Source organism: Mus caroli, chromosome 10, assembly GCF_900094665.2.
Source record: "Mus caroli chromosome 10, CAROLI_EIJ_v1.1, whole genome shotgun sequence".
NCBI classification, from domain to species: domain Eukaryota; kingdom Metazoa; phylum Chordata; class Mammalia; order Rodentia; family Muridae; genus Mus; species Mus caroli.
Window position 1 is genome coordinate 55,850,853 of NC_034579.1, and position 16,876 is coordinate 55,867,728.

General features: G+C 49.8%; 1 protein-coding gene across 5 annotated transcripts in view; it reads right to left on the minus strand.

Annotated features, from left to right (window-relative positions):
* Positions 1–16,876, minus strand: part of Pald1 (phosphatase domain containing paladin 1) — a 68,837-nt gene that overhangs the window by 37,416 nt on the left and 14,545 nt on the right. Inside the window, exon 1 of one of the 5 annotated variants that reach the window (XM_029482799.1) lies at positions 10,366–10,395. The exons of the other annotated variants lie outside the window; for them this stretch is intronic. The gene's annotated coding sequence lies outside the window, so the exon portion shown is untranslated. Of the gene's footprint in view, positions 1–10,365; positions 10,396–16,876 lie in introns of those variants that run through there. 5 annotated transcript variants of the gene reach the window in all.

The following is a 16,876-nucleotide window of genomic DNA, read 5'->3' on the forward strand; positions in this document are numbered from 1 at the left end:
AAAAAACCTGAACAGATTCAGGAAAATTTTGGGGTTTTTTTGGTTTTGTTTTGTTTTGTTTTGTTTTTTAACAACATCAAAAAAGGTAGAAGGGCTGAGGGACAGACGTCCAGCTCAGCCAGAGCGCATTTATCATTGGGTAACACAGGATACCGTCAGGAAGGGTCTGCCACCCACAGAGGTGGTTCAGAACTTCCAGGCTCAGAGTAGGAGATGAAGCTGGCTAGAGAGGGCTTGGACGGGAATGGGCTACAGGGTCCATGCGTGCCACTTGCACCTACACGAGAGGCCCTGGTCATCTCTTCTGCATCATTCCGCTAAAGCAGTCATGCAGGAAACCACTCTACCCATGAGTTTCATACAAGACCAGAAACATCCAAACTAGGCGAACATCCGTCAGCTGAAATGTTCAGAGAAAACAGCTGCCACAGAAAGCAAGACCAACATCTGGTCAGCATCGGGAGCCTTCGAGAGCTGGGGAGGTGCTTCCTCACCCAGAGAACTCCAGGCATCCTGGATTTGAAGAAAACAGGTCTCTCACCAGGCTGAGGTTAAAGTTAAAACCTGTTTAAAGCAAGCAAAGGAATATATCCGGGATGCAGTGGAAGAGCTGAGGGTGGCAGTCTTGCTAGAGCTTGAGTCTGCTAAGAACAAGGCTGGGTGTACCATATGAAGAGTAGCAGACATGGCAGAGAGGATCGTGGGAGTTTCTAGGAACTCAGAGGCCACAGGTCTCACACATGGCACAGATATTATTATGGGGGTGGGAGGACAAATTCTGATAGCACCCCACACTCTTTTACCCTTGTGAGATAGCCCACCGTGTAGCCCTTCTAAAACATGGCAACTCCCCTAGCTGCCAATCATGGATAAATGGGTCCTGCCTGCTCCTGACCACCCACTCGCGCCCCTCGCCCCACACCCCCTTCTTCTCATCACGGCAGTGGCACCCAGAGATGTGTGCAGTGGGGTCAAGTCAGGCTGTGGTCCCCAGACCTGACTCGGAACTCACTGCACTCAAGTAGACTCTTCATGCCTCCCAATACCAAAAACAGAGGCTCCACCCCCAGAGCTGTCTCCTGGCCTGGGCACTCAGAGAGAAACTGAACATCTCTTGCATCTAGCACCTTCTCCAACCACTGAAACACAGAAAGCCTTAGCAACCTTGAAAACTCCCAGGAGCCACTGGTAAACTGCCTGGGCTTCTGTAAAAGAACACTTCTTCCTGGCTCTTGGATACACTGCATGATTCTCCCACCCCTCAGAGGTACAAAGAATGAACCTTTGACATTCCCAGATAGGAAAGCAGGTAGTGCACAAAATGGCCCTTCTCAGTGGACCCCAGCAGAGGGCCCAACGGGAGCGCACTCTCTCCCCTTCAGCAGCCTCTTCAGCTGCCAGGCTCCGCACCAGCATTTCCCAGGCCTCCTCCCAGAAGCCTGGGCCAAAAGAATGTGGATAAAAACAGCTCCAAGAAAGGGACAACGGGCATGCGTCCACAGCCGGCCACAGCTGCCACAGGCCAAGCCCAGGCTCATTCCCACAGCTCAGCTCCACCCCACCCACCCTCTGCCTCTACTCCACTTTCCCTTGGACTCATAGACAACGACCAGCACCAACTGATGGCCCGCAAGGGCAGCCAAAAGACAATACAGATGTGCACAGCTGGCGGGACAAGCAGCTGGGGTAGGCAGCATCCTTTGAAAACTGAATGGGTCTTGAAAAGATGTGCAGACAAGGGAGCAAGCTCAGGACCCTCATCAGCAGCCCTCATCCAAAATCTCCTCTCCACCAGCCAGATGTGCCCTGTGGCTTGGGAGTGGTCGGCCCTCCTATGACAGCTGGAAGCCACAGACAGCTCCTCCTTGGGGTTCCTATTACACAAGAGGGTCTGCAGGTTGCTAAGGTTGGTGGTACTGGTAATTATACCTCTGTTGATCACAGAGGTCAGCACAGCAGTGGGGCTGTGGACAGGCTCCTGAGGTTCTAATGGGACATAATGGACTGGAGTGTGGACATGAAACACGGCTGTTTAGGCAGTCCATTTGCCTAGGTATGTAAACAAACTGCTGTAAACAATACACAGCCTGGTGAGGGTGGCACATGCCAGGCACAGCAGAGGAGGCAGAGGCAGGTTGAACTCTCAATGAGTTTAAAGCCAGCCTGGTCTACACAAAGTTCCAGGACAGCCAGGGCTGACCCAGAGAAAGCCTGTCTCAAAACACAAGACAGGATAACAAAATACTTGAGGACTCTAATGGCAAAGGGAAAGGTTCGTCCTCGTCTACAGACTCATTTAATGGAGGGTGGGCACCACTGTTTCTGGGCCATTGGAACAGCAGAAACTCCAGAATGGTGGCAGAGCACGCCAATGTGTGGCTCTCTAGACAGCTGGGAATTTGTCATGAAGTTTACACACGAAAGAACTGCTTATAGATGGGCTAGAGGAGGACTGGAGAGATGGCTCAGCAGATAAGACTGCTCTTCCAGAAGTCCCAAGTTCAATTCCCAGCCACCACATGGTGGCTCACAACCATCTGTACTGGGATCTAGTGCCCTCTTCTGGGATGTCTGAGGACAGATAAAGGGTTCCCATATACATAAAATAAATTTTAAAAAAAGAAAAGATGAGTAAGAGACTCGAGGACTTGTACACCCCCAACAAGCACTTAAGGTGACCTGACCGTATTCATTCATCTCCAATGACACATTTTTAAAGACTGGATTTCCCAGGCTGTCACCCAGGTGGTCAAGTGAAGCCCTGTGGTTACTTCAAAATAAGAAGTTCTGTGTTTTTGTTTGTTTGTTTGATGTTTATTTATTGTTCTGTAGCTCTGGCTGGCCAGGAACTCATTATGGAGTCCAGGGAAACCCATGGGAACCTCAGCCCCCTCTCCCCACATCCAGTCCTAGGATGATAATCATAAGCCACTCCACGCCCAGAAGTCCTGAAGTTTCTTACCAAGGTAAGCACATGACTGTCACGTGAGTCTCGGCACTTCCACTTAAAAGGCTCTACCAGAGAACAAGTTTTGGGGACGGCTCCTTGTATAGCCTCCAGAACCTTAGGACTCAGGGCCAGTGTCTGAGACCAACCTCACCAATGCCCATCAACTAACAGACAGAGGAACAAAACACTACAGATCTTGTGGGGATGCACTCAGCAACGGCAGCATTGCAGAGGGCACATCGCCGTTAACAGTCACAAACATCATACAAAGAGAAATAAGCCAGGTCCCAAAGGCCAGCTCTTGATACCACATGGCAGCACACAGCCATCTAAAAACAGCAAGAACAGGATCTTTAAGAAAGTTCAGCTGCAGGGGCCGGAGGCTGCACAGGGCCTCAATGGCACCTTGGAGAACACAGCTGACCTGGCTTGCCCAGAACAGCAGCCAGGCAGCAGACACCAGCAAAGGAAACAACTTTCAAGATCAGTGAACGCCGTGCACCTAGCACCTTCAGCCAGGGGCCAACAAGCCAGCTCTGCCCTCCACAAGGTGGAAGGAAGTGCTCCTAACAACACACAGCCCACCTTCTACCCAACAGATGCCCAGCACCTGCAGGAAGCCTCCCTGATCATGGACATGCCTCTGCCTCCTAATTCCCACAGCACCATAAAAGCCGCTTCTCACTGCCGCCACACAGCTTTCCCGAGTCTAGACCAGCTGCTTGCTTCAAAGAAGGAACAGAAGACCAGACTGACCCCCAAAAGGGCCCAGCTCCTAATCGGCAGGGCAGGAGTCTCTCCATCACTGCCCGCCCTACCAGGTGGGCCACTGTCCTGGCCAAGGCTGGCGTTCAGCAACGAGCAGACACAAACCCTGGGGTCTCACATCAGCACCAAGGGCCGTTCACCCACACAGAACATGGTTCTTTCAGGAATGACTTTCTTTTTTAAAGAATTGTTTATTTCATGTATATGAGTACATTGTCGCTGTCTTCAGACACACCAGAAGAGGCCATCAGATCCCATTACAGATGGTTGTGAGCCACCATGTGGTTGCTGGGAATTGAACTCAGGACCTCTGGAAGAGCAATCAGTGCTCTTAAACACTGAGCCATCTCTCCAGCCCCACTTTTGATCTTCTTGCCTCAGCCTCCAGACTCTAATGGTTATGGGCGCGCACCACTGTGTGTGGCTTGTGCATAAGCTTATTTCCCCCTACTATTTATGTATTTTGACCTTCTGTGTAAGTGTTCACTCGCATGTATGTATGTATGTGCATCACCCGTGTGCCTGGTGCCCGTAGAGGTCAGAAGATCATGATGGATCCCTAGGAACTGGAGTTACAGATGGTTCTGAGATGCCATGTGGGTCCTGGGTACCAAACGCAAGCCCTCCGTGAGAGCAGCCGGTACTCTTAACCACTGAGCCATCTCTTCAGTTCTGAATAAAATATTCAAACTGCTGACCATGGGTGACCCTGGGGTGCTTTCTGCTCTCACAAATCACCTGTAGTTGTAGTTCGGTGTATCTGGAAGGAGGGTGGTGACTCTGGCCACAGAACCCACCAGCTTATGGCTGTGGAGGCGGGAGGCCTAGAGGCATGGCCCAAGGGAAGGGAAGAGACTTGCTTTCTGTCAAGCCCCACCACCGCTCCTGGGGGTGACTCCAGGCCCAGTTACTTGATGTCCCTTCCTCTTTATGCCCTCATTGTCATATAGGGAAGACAGTACTTGCTTGGCGGTGTGGTTAAGAGAGAGGCTCTCCAGCGTGTTAGCTTTATACTGGGCAGAGTCGGACTCTGCTCCTGGCTTAGGGCATAGCTCACACACTGTGGAGCTGGGCCTTCAGGCTCCAAGGCCAGAGTCAGCTGATCTCTTTGGTTCCTGGCTGGCGCCAGGGTTTAAGTGCTTACAGACAACTGGTTTCTTGGCTGACACTGTACGCAGTTTACAGGCAGGGACGCCTCTGAGCCTAGAGCGTGGTTTACTCGTGTACTGCATCAGGAGAGACTAAGGTCAAGGTTGCAGGCCTGCTCAGCCAGAGGGCCTGGCCTCTAATGGCGTCCCTAACAAAAGGACAGCTAGCTCTCTTTCTCTCCACTCCCAGGCACTGTACATCCACATGCCAGGCAACAGGCTGGCGAAAGCATCAGGCTGCGGGTAGCTCAGGCCAAGAGCCAGAGGTCAGGCTCATTATCCCTGGGTCAGAGAGCTCCTACCCTGCTCAATCCTCACATCACACCCCAGCCCAGGGGAGCCCCCAGCCCCTCATCAAAAGCCAAGGCATCCCCTCCGTTTCCCTGTCTATGCATCTGCTTGCTGTGCTGTGCTGATAGCTTGCTCTTCAAGTGTGGCCTTTGGATGCTCCCCCACGAGAGTCTTGGTGTCTGCCTCAGATGGAAGTCCTCCAGGATGGACATTCTACCTGTGCTGAGCTCAGGGTCCCTTCTGCAGGGAAGGGTACATTCAGAGATAACTGACTGCCCATATACTTCCCATCAGCACAGATGAGGACATGGCGTAGGTGCTCAGGACCCAAGCTATGTAGCTGAGGAAGTGGTGTGGGTGTGTGACCACTGTGCTTCCCTCAGTGAGACCCTCCAAGAGGACAGCCATATGGTGAGGAAGTCCTCCCAGGACCCTAGTAAAAAATGGTGAAGGCTCTGCCCTTTGCTAGAACTTGTCCCCCTACAGGGGAGGTCCTGCCCTGCAGTTGGCTGAGGACAAGGGCCTCTGTCTTCTAGACTTGGTGCTCCAGGTAACCCAGGTGGTGGAAAGCTGGCTCCTCTGAATGGCTGTCGGGATTTCTGACACCTGTTCCTGGCCAGCAAGCGCCACCTGGTGGCCTCAGGTCACAGATACTCCGGTGCAAGTGCTGTCTCCAAAGCTACAAGTTGGCCTCACTCAAGATCTCTTTCAAGTCAGGATGAAGCTCAGTCATCTTGCGCCTGGCCTGGAACCTGGGAACTGCTCTTTTATCTCTGACCATTTCTGATGGGTGGGATGAGTGCCAGCTGAGGATTCTATCACAGAGCCCACAGCGTGTGTTTGTGTGCTTGTGTGTGTGCACGCACATGTGTGCAAGTTTGTGTGTGTGTGTGTACGTGTGTACGTGTGTGTGTGTGTGTGTGTGTGTGTGTGTGTGTGTACATGTGCTGCTGGGAGAGAGACCTTATATTACATGAGGCATAGCATAAGAGAAGAGACTGAGTGAAGAAGTGAATGGGCTAGGCTTTCCCTGTTTTCGTAAGCAGCTCAAACAAATCACTATTAAATGTGGACTACCAAAGACTGCCACACAGATTCCCAAGTCTGTGCACATGTGTATACATGCCCCCTCATGTATTCTGACACACAGATGCACAGACTCATCACACACGCAGGATGCACTTACACACAGGCTCTGTGACTGCAGACACAGTGTGCCTCCTAGCCACCTCATGCTCCTGCTACCATGCCTGACTGAGCCCTTCAACTCTAAGCCTTAAATAAACCCTTTATTTTCGTCTTTAAAATATTTTTATTTATTACTTGTTGCGTGTGTGAGAGTGCAGGTGGGAGCATGCCGTGGCGCGCATGTGGCGGTCAGAGGACAACTCACAGGATTTGGTTCTTTCCTGTCACCTGGTGGGGCATGGGGATGGGACTCAGCTCAGTCAGGCTGGCATGCAAGTGCCTGTTCCTGCTGAGCCGCCTTACCAGCATCCTTAGGGTGTTTCTTTCCAGTTGTTGAGTTATGGCAATAAGGAAAGTAACACAGAGAATTGCTGTGGGAAGTGGGGTCCTGCCCCTCAGGAGACCTTTCCTATCCATCCAGCCAGAGTGCAGAAAAGCTTCTTTCTATGGGTGCTGCTTCAAACCCATTCAGAAAGACAAGAAGGTGAGCAGCTCTGCCTTTTCCTCAGACCTCCATATCTGGGCTACCTGTAGGAAGGTGTCACCCACTCTGAGGGTGGGCCTCCCTTCTCAGTTAAACCTCTTTGGACATGGTGTCTCCCAGGTGACTCCTTTTCCTTTCAGGTTGACAGCCATGACAAGCATCACGTGCACACACGTGCATACAGACACACGGACACCTATGCAAAGGCTTATAACCATGTATGCACAGACTTACACATACCATACATACACATATATACACAGATATACACACATATAGACTTATACCTGTGTATATGCAGACTCACACATAAATATACATATACATATATACATGCACATGCAGATACATACACAGATTAACATCCATGTATACACAGACTCACGTGTCATACACACACACATATCTATATGTATACATACATGCACACACAGACTTAAAGCTATGCATACACATACTCACACATGGTGTACATATATACTTGTACACACATGCATATACAGGCATATGCATGCAGACTCACATCTATGTATACATAAACACAGACTTACACGTACACTTTCATATATATATGCATATGCACACTATATGTATATGTGCAGATATACATTCAAATGACTAGAAGCATGTGTTTCTGTGTTTGTAGACACATGTACCAATATTTGTATAGACACTTGTTTGTATGTTTTTCTTCTGAGACAGGGTCTTATTATGTAGCCTATGATGATCATGAACTTGAGATAATCCTTCTGCATTGGCCACACACGCTCACTTATTCTTGTATTCTCACTTTAAGGTAGACAGAGTTCACTAAAGGTCAGAAGAAGACCTTAAAAGAATGTGAGCAATTGGCAGGAAAGTGGAATGCCCTGTTCCTTTGGTTTGAACCTTCCCAGGATGCCTGTCTTCATGAGACTATGAACTCTGGAGCAGGGTTCTGGAAACTTCCCTGATATGACTCATGGCTTTGCTCTAGGAAGAATGAGGTGGGGACCTCAAAGGCCTCAGGTTCCCCATCACAGACAAGAACTTGACATCATGGGTCAGTGTGGCGGGGAGGCTTGGCACATCTTATCACTGTAGGTTTGGGTGCCTTTACTATGCAGGGGTGGGAGGTGGCAGCCATGGTCTGGTCAGGAAGTGAAGCCCACTGGGACCTGGTCCCTGCTCCCCAACCTGAGGTGCTTCCTTTGCTGAGTAAAGCAACAGGAGGCTGGAGCCGTTGGGCTCATGATCTTCTTTTTTTTTTTTTTTTTTGGTTTTTCGAGACAGGGTTTCTCTGTATAGCCCNATGGTTGTGAGCCACCATGTGGTTGCTGGGAATTGAACTCAGGACCTCTGGAAGAGCAGTCAGTGCTCTTAACCACTGAGCCATCTCTCCAGCCCCAACTTTTTCTCTTCTTTTTTAAGTTTAATGACAGTACGAATTTCAAGACTGTGTACAGGTCATGGCGCGTCCTCTACTACAGCAGTTCTTGCAGCTCTGCGTCCCTCTGGGACCATCCCTCTGTGGAAGGCCACTGCTACAGTCCAGTGGACATTCCAGCCATCAGCAAGGAAGCCTAGGAGGTGCTTTCCAGGACAACAATGGAACGGGCATGGAGGGACTCCCCAGGTGACTCAGCTTAGCAAAGGGCGGGTCCTGTCCATCCTGCACCTGGGTTGGTCATTTGTGACCCTTGAATTCCCTTCCCCCAGCTCTTCCTCTTTAAAACCAGGAAGGCATCCATCAGAAACTAAATGAAACCTTCAGAGGGTTGGAAGGAGAGAGCCCTGTTACTGCTTCCTAAGTCTTTTGTCCTTTTTCTTTTGTGTTTTTATGGATCTTGAGGTTGAGCATAGAGCCTGTGAAAGCTTGAGTTCCAACCCCAGTACTGCATAAAACAGGCATGGTGGGACACACCTCAAATACCAAAACATTGTTGGTGGAGACAGAAGGATCAGATGTTCATGGTCTGGGGCTAGAAAGTGCGCCCAGTGGTTAAGAGCACTTGCTGTTCTTGCAGAGGACCCAGGTTCAGTTCCCAGCACACACATGGTGGTTCACAACCATCTGCAACTCTAGTTTCAAATGATTTACCAGCCTCTTCCTTTTAAAAAAATAAAATAAAAAAGATTTATTTATTTCATGTATATGAGTACAGTGTTGCTGTACACACCAGAAGAGGGCATGAGACCCCATTACAGAGTCACACCATGTGAGCCACCATGTGGTTGCTGGAAATTGAACTCAGGACCTCTGGAAGAGCAGTAGGTGCTCTTAACCACTGAGCCATCTCTCCAGTCCCTTAACAGCTTCCTCTGACCTCTAGGGCCCCTATGCATGCAAGCAAAATACACAAAACTAAATAAATAAATCTAAAAAAGAAAAAGAAAAAAGAAAACAAACCCTTTTAAGTCCATGGTCAGCTGGAGAGAGGCATTCCTTCATGGCCTGGGACATGAGAGCATGGGGCTTACTCGTTCTCAAAAGCAAGATCAACCAAGACCGACCTACTTGGGAAATATCCCTGGGAGACCCAGAACACCCTAAGGCTCCTACCAGGGTTTTTAGCCTACATCACCCTTAAGTTCAAATAGTCCATAGCTGGGGCCAATGAGATGACTCAGTGGATAAAGGTACCTGCTGCCAAGCCTGAGGACCAGAGTCTGAGCCCAGGATCCACACAGAAGAGAACCTACTTATAATTATCCTTTGGATGCCACAGGTATCACAGGTATGCTATCTGTATGCCCTGGTTCCCTCTCAATCTCTCTCTCTCTCTCTCTCTCTCTCTCTCTCTCTGTGTGTGTCTGTCTGTCTGTCTGTCTCTCTCTCTCTGATAAATAAACAATATTTTTACGTTACTTTAAAATGCCAGAATAATTTACTCCCCCAGGAAGGGCAGGCATGACTACCAAAAGCACACCATGCTAGCCAGGACCCAGATTTTTATTGTACATACTTAGGCCATGTGACTAAATTCTGGCTAACAGGACATAAGCTAACATGTTGACTTCCAGAATCCTTTCCTATGTCAGCTTTCCATCCTTTCACCCATTCTGTGCCCTGGGACACACACGAGAGCAGACATGTTGCGGCCATGTTGGGTGAAGTCGGAACCTAGGAACTGGGGCCATCCAAGTTCCCGAGGGAAACCATGAAATAGGGCCAGCACAACAGGTCCAATTGACAAAGCCCTGAGAAGCTTGGATAGCCGCAGAGAAATAAACTTCTATCTTTTGTGTAAACTCCTGTTATTTGCCTTTTCCTATGACTTACAGACGAATCTAATCCTGACTAATGCGCCCTGTTATTTTTAGTCTGGACCCTCAGTGACCGCAGACCAGATGGTCCCCGGAATGAAAGTTCTCCTCCCTTGCACAGCAATGCCAACCTTCCCTGCTGGTAGACGGGCTGCGCTGTAGACGGAGTCCGTTCTCAGGGGACAAGTGGGGAAGGAGTCACAGCACTGGGTAGTCACAGAACACATGACCGACCTGCCGCACACCAGGGGCTTGGGAGCAACGGAGGAGACAGACAGACAAGAACCTACCATTAGGTCATCTCTGCCTCCAGCTGCAGGCTCTAGGAAGTTCTGAACCAAACATCCCTTTCCCTGCTGCAGAACCTGGCCTCTGATACTACCGAAGGCAAAGGAGCTCAGAGAGTGAGTGTCCCTCTGTCCCTCGGGAGACCTTGTAAGCCCTGAGAGGCCCCACAAGGCGAGAAGCGGTCGTCAGGAGAGAGAGGCCCCAAGGCAAGCGGGTCTGCTCCACACAGAGCTAGTGGGCAGTAGTTTCCCAGAAGAGCCAGCGCAACTGCAGAGAAGCAGCTGTCCCCTTGGCTTCTGTCCTCTGCATCCCCCATGAGTCCTGAACAAACATGCTGGGGACCTCAGCAAGCAGGGCGAAGACAGCCTAGATTCTTTACGGTCAGTAGAAACCTAGACTCTCTTGCCCCATAAAGGCACCATCTGCCCAATTTCCTGAGGGCTACCCGGGCCTCAGAAGGACAGCGGCAACTTACATAAGCGTTCATGCTCCACTTGGGATTCCAGCAACCCTGCAGGGACCCGAACCCCATGTCCTCTAACCTAAACTCCCTTGTCTAGCACTGAAACCTTCCCTTCTGGGGCTAGGGAAGCAGCCAGTGAGCAGTGTGCACCTAGCATAACCACGGCCCTGGGTTCCACCCTCAGCACCACACAGAGCAGTGTGGCAGTGCACATCTGGAATCCCAACATTTAGGACGAACATCTGGAGTTCAGGGTGATCCTCGCTACAAAGCTAGCTTGAGCTACATAAGACCCTGTCTCAAAAAAAAAATCAAATAATAAAATAACACACACACACACCTCCCCCATGTCCAAGATTCTAGGCAAAACCACACTCAACTGAGTTTACCCAGACCTGGAGAAGCACCACAGTTTCTTTCTCAGCCTTGACTTACTTTCATTTATTTTTTAAATATGGATTGGTTGAATCCAGATAGGGTCTCACTATGTAGTGCTGGCTGGCCTGGAATTTTCTTTTTCCCTCCCTTCCTTCCTTCCTTCCTTTTTATCTTTTTTCTTTTTTTTTTTTTTTTAATTTTTCGAAACAAGGTTTCTCTGTGTAGCCCTGGCTGTCCTGGAACTCACTCTGTAGACCAGGCTGGCCTGGAACTCAGAAATCCACCTGCCTCTGCCTCCCAAATGCTGGGACTAAAGGCGTGTTGTGCCAACACCGCCTGGCTCACCTGTAAAATTCTATGTGTACAAGGCTGACCTTGAACTCACAGAGCTCTGTGCCTACCTCTACCTGGAATCAAAAGTGTGTGTCACCACATCCAACTACATTTCTTTAAAATTTATTTTATTGGGGGTGGGGGGCATTTTCCTGCCGTGGTGCTCATGGGGTGGTCAGAAGACAATTTGTGAGGGCTGGTTCTCTCCTTCCGCCAGTAGGTTCTGGCATCATTACTAGGAGCTGCCTTTACCCACCAAGCCATCTTGTTGGTCCCTCAGCCCTGACCTTCTGTCAGGCCTTGGGGTCGGCCTCGCCTTCTCTGTGGCCATCTTTGTTTCCGTGTGGATAGTGAAGGGATGGACCAGATGGATGGTTGTCAATCATCTGGCAGCTGACTCCTTCAGGCATGTCAAGACTTCCTGATGGTGCAGTGCTCAGCCCAATACATGCAGAGCCACTGAGCTGGATTCTGCCTCAGGGTGGAACTGCAGATCCTCCATCCCTAGACCTGCTCCAGAGATGCTCCCAGGAAGAGACGCTAGCATGACCAACCTTTTCGGCTTCTCTGGGCCACAACTCGTGAATTTTCAGGAGCTGAAGTGTCCAATTGACACAGGGTGTGTCCAAGCTGACGCTTATAATTGTGAGACCATACAGGCATGTACTGCGTCATAATGGGACATAAAGGTGCCGTCTACAAAGGGCACTGTCCTGAACTGTGCAATTTAGTTACCAAAAAAAAAAAAAATCTCAAAATCTGGTGTTGGGTCATGTGATGGTTTGTATATGCTTGGCCTGGGGAGTGGCACTATTAGGAGGTGTGGCCTTGTTGAAGTAGGTGTGTCACTGTGGGTGTGGGCTTTAAGACTCTCACCCTAGCTGCCTGGAAGCCAGTATTCTGCTAGCAGCCTTCAGATGAAGATGTAGAACTCTCAGCTCCTCCTGCAACATGCCTGCCTGGATGCTGCCATGTTCCCGCCTGGATGATAATGGACTGAACCTCTGAACCTGTAAGCCAGCCCCAATTAGATGTTGTCCTTATAAGAGTTGCCTTGGGCCGGGCAGTGGTGATGCATGCCTTTAATCCCAGCACTTGAGAAGCAGAGGCAGACAGATTTCTGAGTTCAAGGCCAGTCTGATCTACAGAGTGAGTTCCAGGACAGCCAGGGCTATACAGAGAAACCCTACCTGGAAAAAACAAAAACAAAAACAAAATGAACAAAAACAAAAACAAAACGAACAACAAAAAAAAAGTTGCCTTGGTCCTAGTGTCTGTTCACAGCAGTAAAACCCTAACTAAGACAGATCATGTTCACAGTTATCTCCTTTAACAGATCTCCCAGGACACAGGCTCTTCCTTGCTTCTCTGTCATGATCTTCTTGGGTTCCACATCTGGAATGGCCTCCCCTACCCTCAGACCCCGCCACACGTCACTCACCCATAACCACCAGAAAAGCCTCGCTGCTCTCAGCTCACACTCCAGTCCCTATAACAAAGCCCCCAACCCAACCCCACACAGTCAATGTGTGTTGTTTATAAGTACAGCAGCCCATAGATTTGAACCTGATATATGTAGTTTCAAAACATCTCTTTACTGGGTGAATTTCACATTTCTTGCCCCTCCAGAGCCCTGTGAGGAAGAGGGCTATTGGCCCATTCAGCGGATGGAACAAACTGAGGTCCCATGTACCCATCTGAAAAGCCACTTAGCTTCTCACAGGACACAGAGAAGCCGGGAGGCAGAGAGCATGATGGGTGGAGGGAGTGTCCTTCCCAGGGCCACAGCCTCCCACATGCTCCTGGAAGCAGATGCCCAGGAATTAACAATGGAGCTAAAAATAGGCTGATGCATCTTGAGGACAGTGGCTGAGTGAGTGGCCAGCTGCAGGAAACATCTGCCCCAGCTTCAGAACAAATACAGGGAAGTCACCAAGCTCCAGGGTTCCCCTGATGGGGGACCAAAGGGCTGGAGTGGAGTCAGAAAACTTTCAGAGTGGGGAGGGAGTGGTGAGAAGATGCTTCTCTCTCTCTCTCTCTCTCTCTCTCTCTCTCTCTCTCTCTCTCTCTCTCTCTCACACACACACACACACACACACACACCTGACTCTAGTCCACACACATATGTATATACACATGTGAACACATGTGAACACATGTGAACACATGCTCACTTGTGTGCACACATACTCACTTGTGTGTACACATACACATGTGTGTACACGTATACACACATGTTTTCAGGTCTATACCTAGGGCTCAGACTGAACCCTTCCTTCCCAGGCCTTGCTCTTCAACTCCTAACTACAGGCACAAACACACATGTGCGTGGATGCTCACAGTAGAGTTAGACACACACACACACACACACACCCTTCAGAAACCAACGTGTATCTTAGCTTTGAAGCTAAAGGTGCTTTAGAGGTTCCATTCTGTTCTCTGTTACAGAAGAGGAAACTGAGGCCCAGTGGTGGCCAGAGACCTGCCCACATTCACCAACAGTAGGCATTGGGATGGAACCAAGAGTCTCCTACCCACCTGTCCCCTGCACTTCTCTGGTTATCTGCTTGCTCGCCCAGAACCAGGGAGGGCCCTGTTTCTGGCAAGTGGTAAGAACAGATCCCCATCAAAAGGACTTGGGGGAGACTCAAGGAAGAACTTCCCTGAGCCGGCCCAGCTGTCTCCTCCAAACTATGACCCTCCCCAGAACCCACAATGCACTGCGCTCTTCACTGTCACAGGAATAGCAACATCAAGGGGCCTTTGTAGAACATCAATAACAGAAATACGGAGCAGAAGAACATCTCACTACAAGGCCGGAATGGAGTCTTGGAAATCCTAGTCACTGGTGGGTAGCCTCTCCGCTGGCAGGCCTACCCAGTTTGGATGGCCCGGGGCCTCTCACCAGCCTATGTCACTTTTGGTCTTGCTTTCACTCATTCCACGGCCTCCTGCTCAGCCTCTCCCCCTCTTCCCCCATTCAGAGTGAGGGAAGCTTACACCCTCCCCCAGAAAGTCCTGGGGCTCAAGCCTTCAGATACATCCCAGGGCCTGGCCAGAGCCTGGCACAAAGAGGTCACTTGAGTAAACAAAGGATATACAGAACAGAAGGCTGGATTCCTAGGAGTCTCTCATTGAGAATGATCAAGACAACACAAGGCAATTTTAATTTTAGCCTGGGGTGAGAAACACAGTCCCTATACGACAAGGCCCACCTCAGGTAACTATTCATTGAAAATGACAAGCAAGCAGGGCGGTGGTGGCGCACGCCTTTAATCCCAGCACTTGGGAGGCAGAGACAGGCGGATTTCTGAGTTCGAGGCCAGCCTGGTCTACAAAGTGAGTTCCAGGACAGCCAGGGCTACACAGAGAAACCCTGTCTCGAAAAACCAAAAAAAATAAATAAATAAAATAAAATAAAATAAAAATAATAATAATAAAAAAAAGAAAATGACAAGCAGAGGCGTCCTCGATCACACACAGCAAAGGATTGTGAGGGAGGGTCACAGAGCCCAGAGACTGTGAACAGTAGAGGAGTAGGTGTTCTATCTGAAACTACACCCCACCCACGGGTGGGTCTCAGCCACTTGCCTGAGACCCTTGGGCTTCTTCTCCTGAGTCACACTCTCCTCTTTCTCAGAGGTGCCAGAAAAAAACAGGCTCCACCTGCACACCTTCCACACCCTCATCCGTGCCCACCAGAGATGCAGAGGCTCTGAGCAGAATTTGGAAGTTTAAGCAAATCTTTCGGTTGTTGCCCTGCTCTGTGTGTGTGTGTCTGTCTGTCTGTGTGGGTGTCTTGTTTGCAAGAGTCTATGTGTGTAGTGACAGTGTCTATGTGCACATGTGTACTTACAGGGACCCGAGGCAGACACTGACAGACATCAGGTCTTTTCCTCAATCACCCTCTACTGTATTCATTGGCGCAGGATCTGTCTGCTGAACCCAGGGCTCTACCTAGCCAGCTTTTTTTCCCAGAGACTCCAAGACCCTGCTTTCCAAAAGGCCAGTCCAGACACCCAGCACTGGTGCTGAGGACTTGAAATCCTCCCCTCACATCTACAATGGCAAGCCTTTTACCAGCTAATCCTCTCCCCAGCCCTGGGCTTTGTTTTTTGTTTTAAGCTTTATTTACTTATCTTAGGTAAATGAGTATCTGCATGTACACCTGCACGCCAGGCATCAGATCCCATTACAGATGGTTGTGAGCCACCATGTGGTTGCTGGGAATTGAACTCAGGACCTCTGGAAGAGCAGACAGTGCTCTTAACCACTCAGCCATCTCTCCAGCCCCTGATTTTCTTTGTTTTGGGCTTTGTTTTCTTCTCTTTTGTTTTGAAGACAAGGTCGTGCGTAGCCCAGGCTGTCCTTGAACACACTATGAATCCAAAGATAGCCTTAACCTCCCAATCTTCACGCCTCCACCTCCCACATGGATCACATTTTTGCATCACCCCAAGTCTCCAAACAACAAAATGTTACCACCAGACACTATAATGTGCTCTAGCTGGGTTGTAGAAGACGGGAAAAGAATGATGACAGGTAAGCTGGGGAGACGGCTCAGTAGGTAAAGTGCTTGCTGAACACTCAAGGTGCCGAGTTCAGTGCGCAGCATCCACATAAGGAAATCCTCGTGCACCTTTTATCCCGACCCCAGGAATACTGAGACAGAGATTCCTGAGGCTTGCGAGCCAGCCAGACTGTCTCAGTCAGTGAGAGAGAGCAGCTGAGAAAGATAGCTTGCCAGTGCTAACCTCTGACTGCCACATGGAAGCACCCCATGGGCAAGAAAACATCTGCATTGGTATTGAGATTGACACTAGTAAACTAGAAGAGGAAAGAGGAAGAAGAGGAGGAGCAGGAGGAGGAGGACGACGACAACAACCAGGTGATGTGGAGTCCCCCCAAGATAGCAGACACTGAACAAAGGCCAGCAGCTATCTGTCACAGGACTGCAGTTCTGTAGGCATGCTTCTCGGGGTCCCGGGTCCCCAGCATCTTCATTCCAGGTCACCCAGATGGGAACACACGGGACAGCATGCTGCTTTCCTTGATAGGCTGGTATTTTATGGTACAAAAGCCACCGTGGGTAAAAATGTCACAGCCATGGCACGTAGTAAGGCAGTGTCCCACATGGGCTAGCCTGTGTTCCCCATAGACACTGTGACAAAATATACCCATGTCATCTAAAAGTGTTCTCAGTGAGGCAGTGAAAGTTACCCAGAACCGCAACTTTTCAGTATCTCTGTGCCTACCCAGTTCAGCTGCCTGCCCCAGGGTGAGAGGGGTCTGGAGGGACGCTGTACCAGAGCTGGTTATGAGCCAGAGTCAACCTGGCT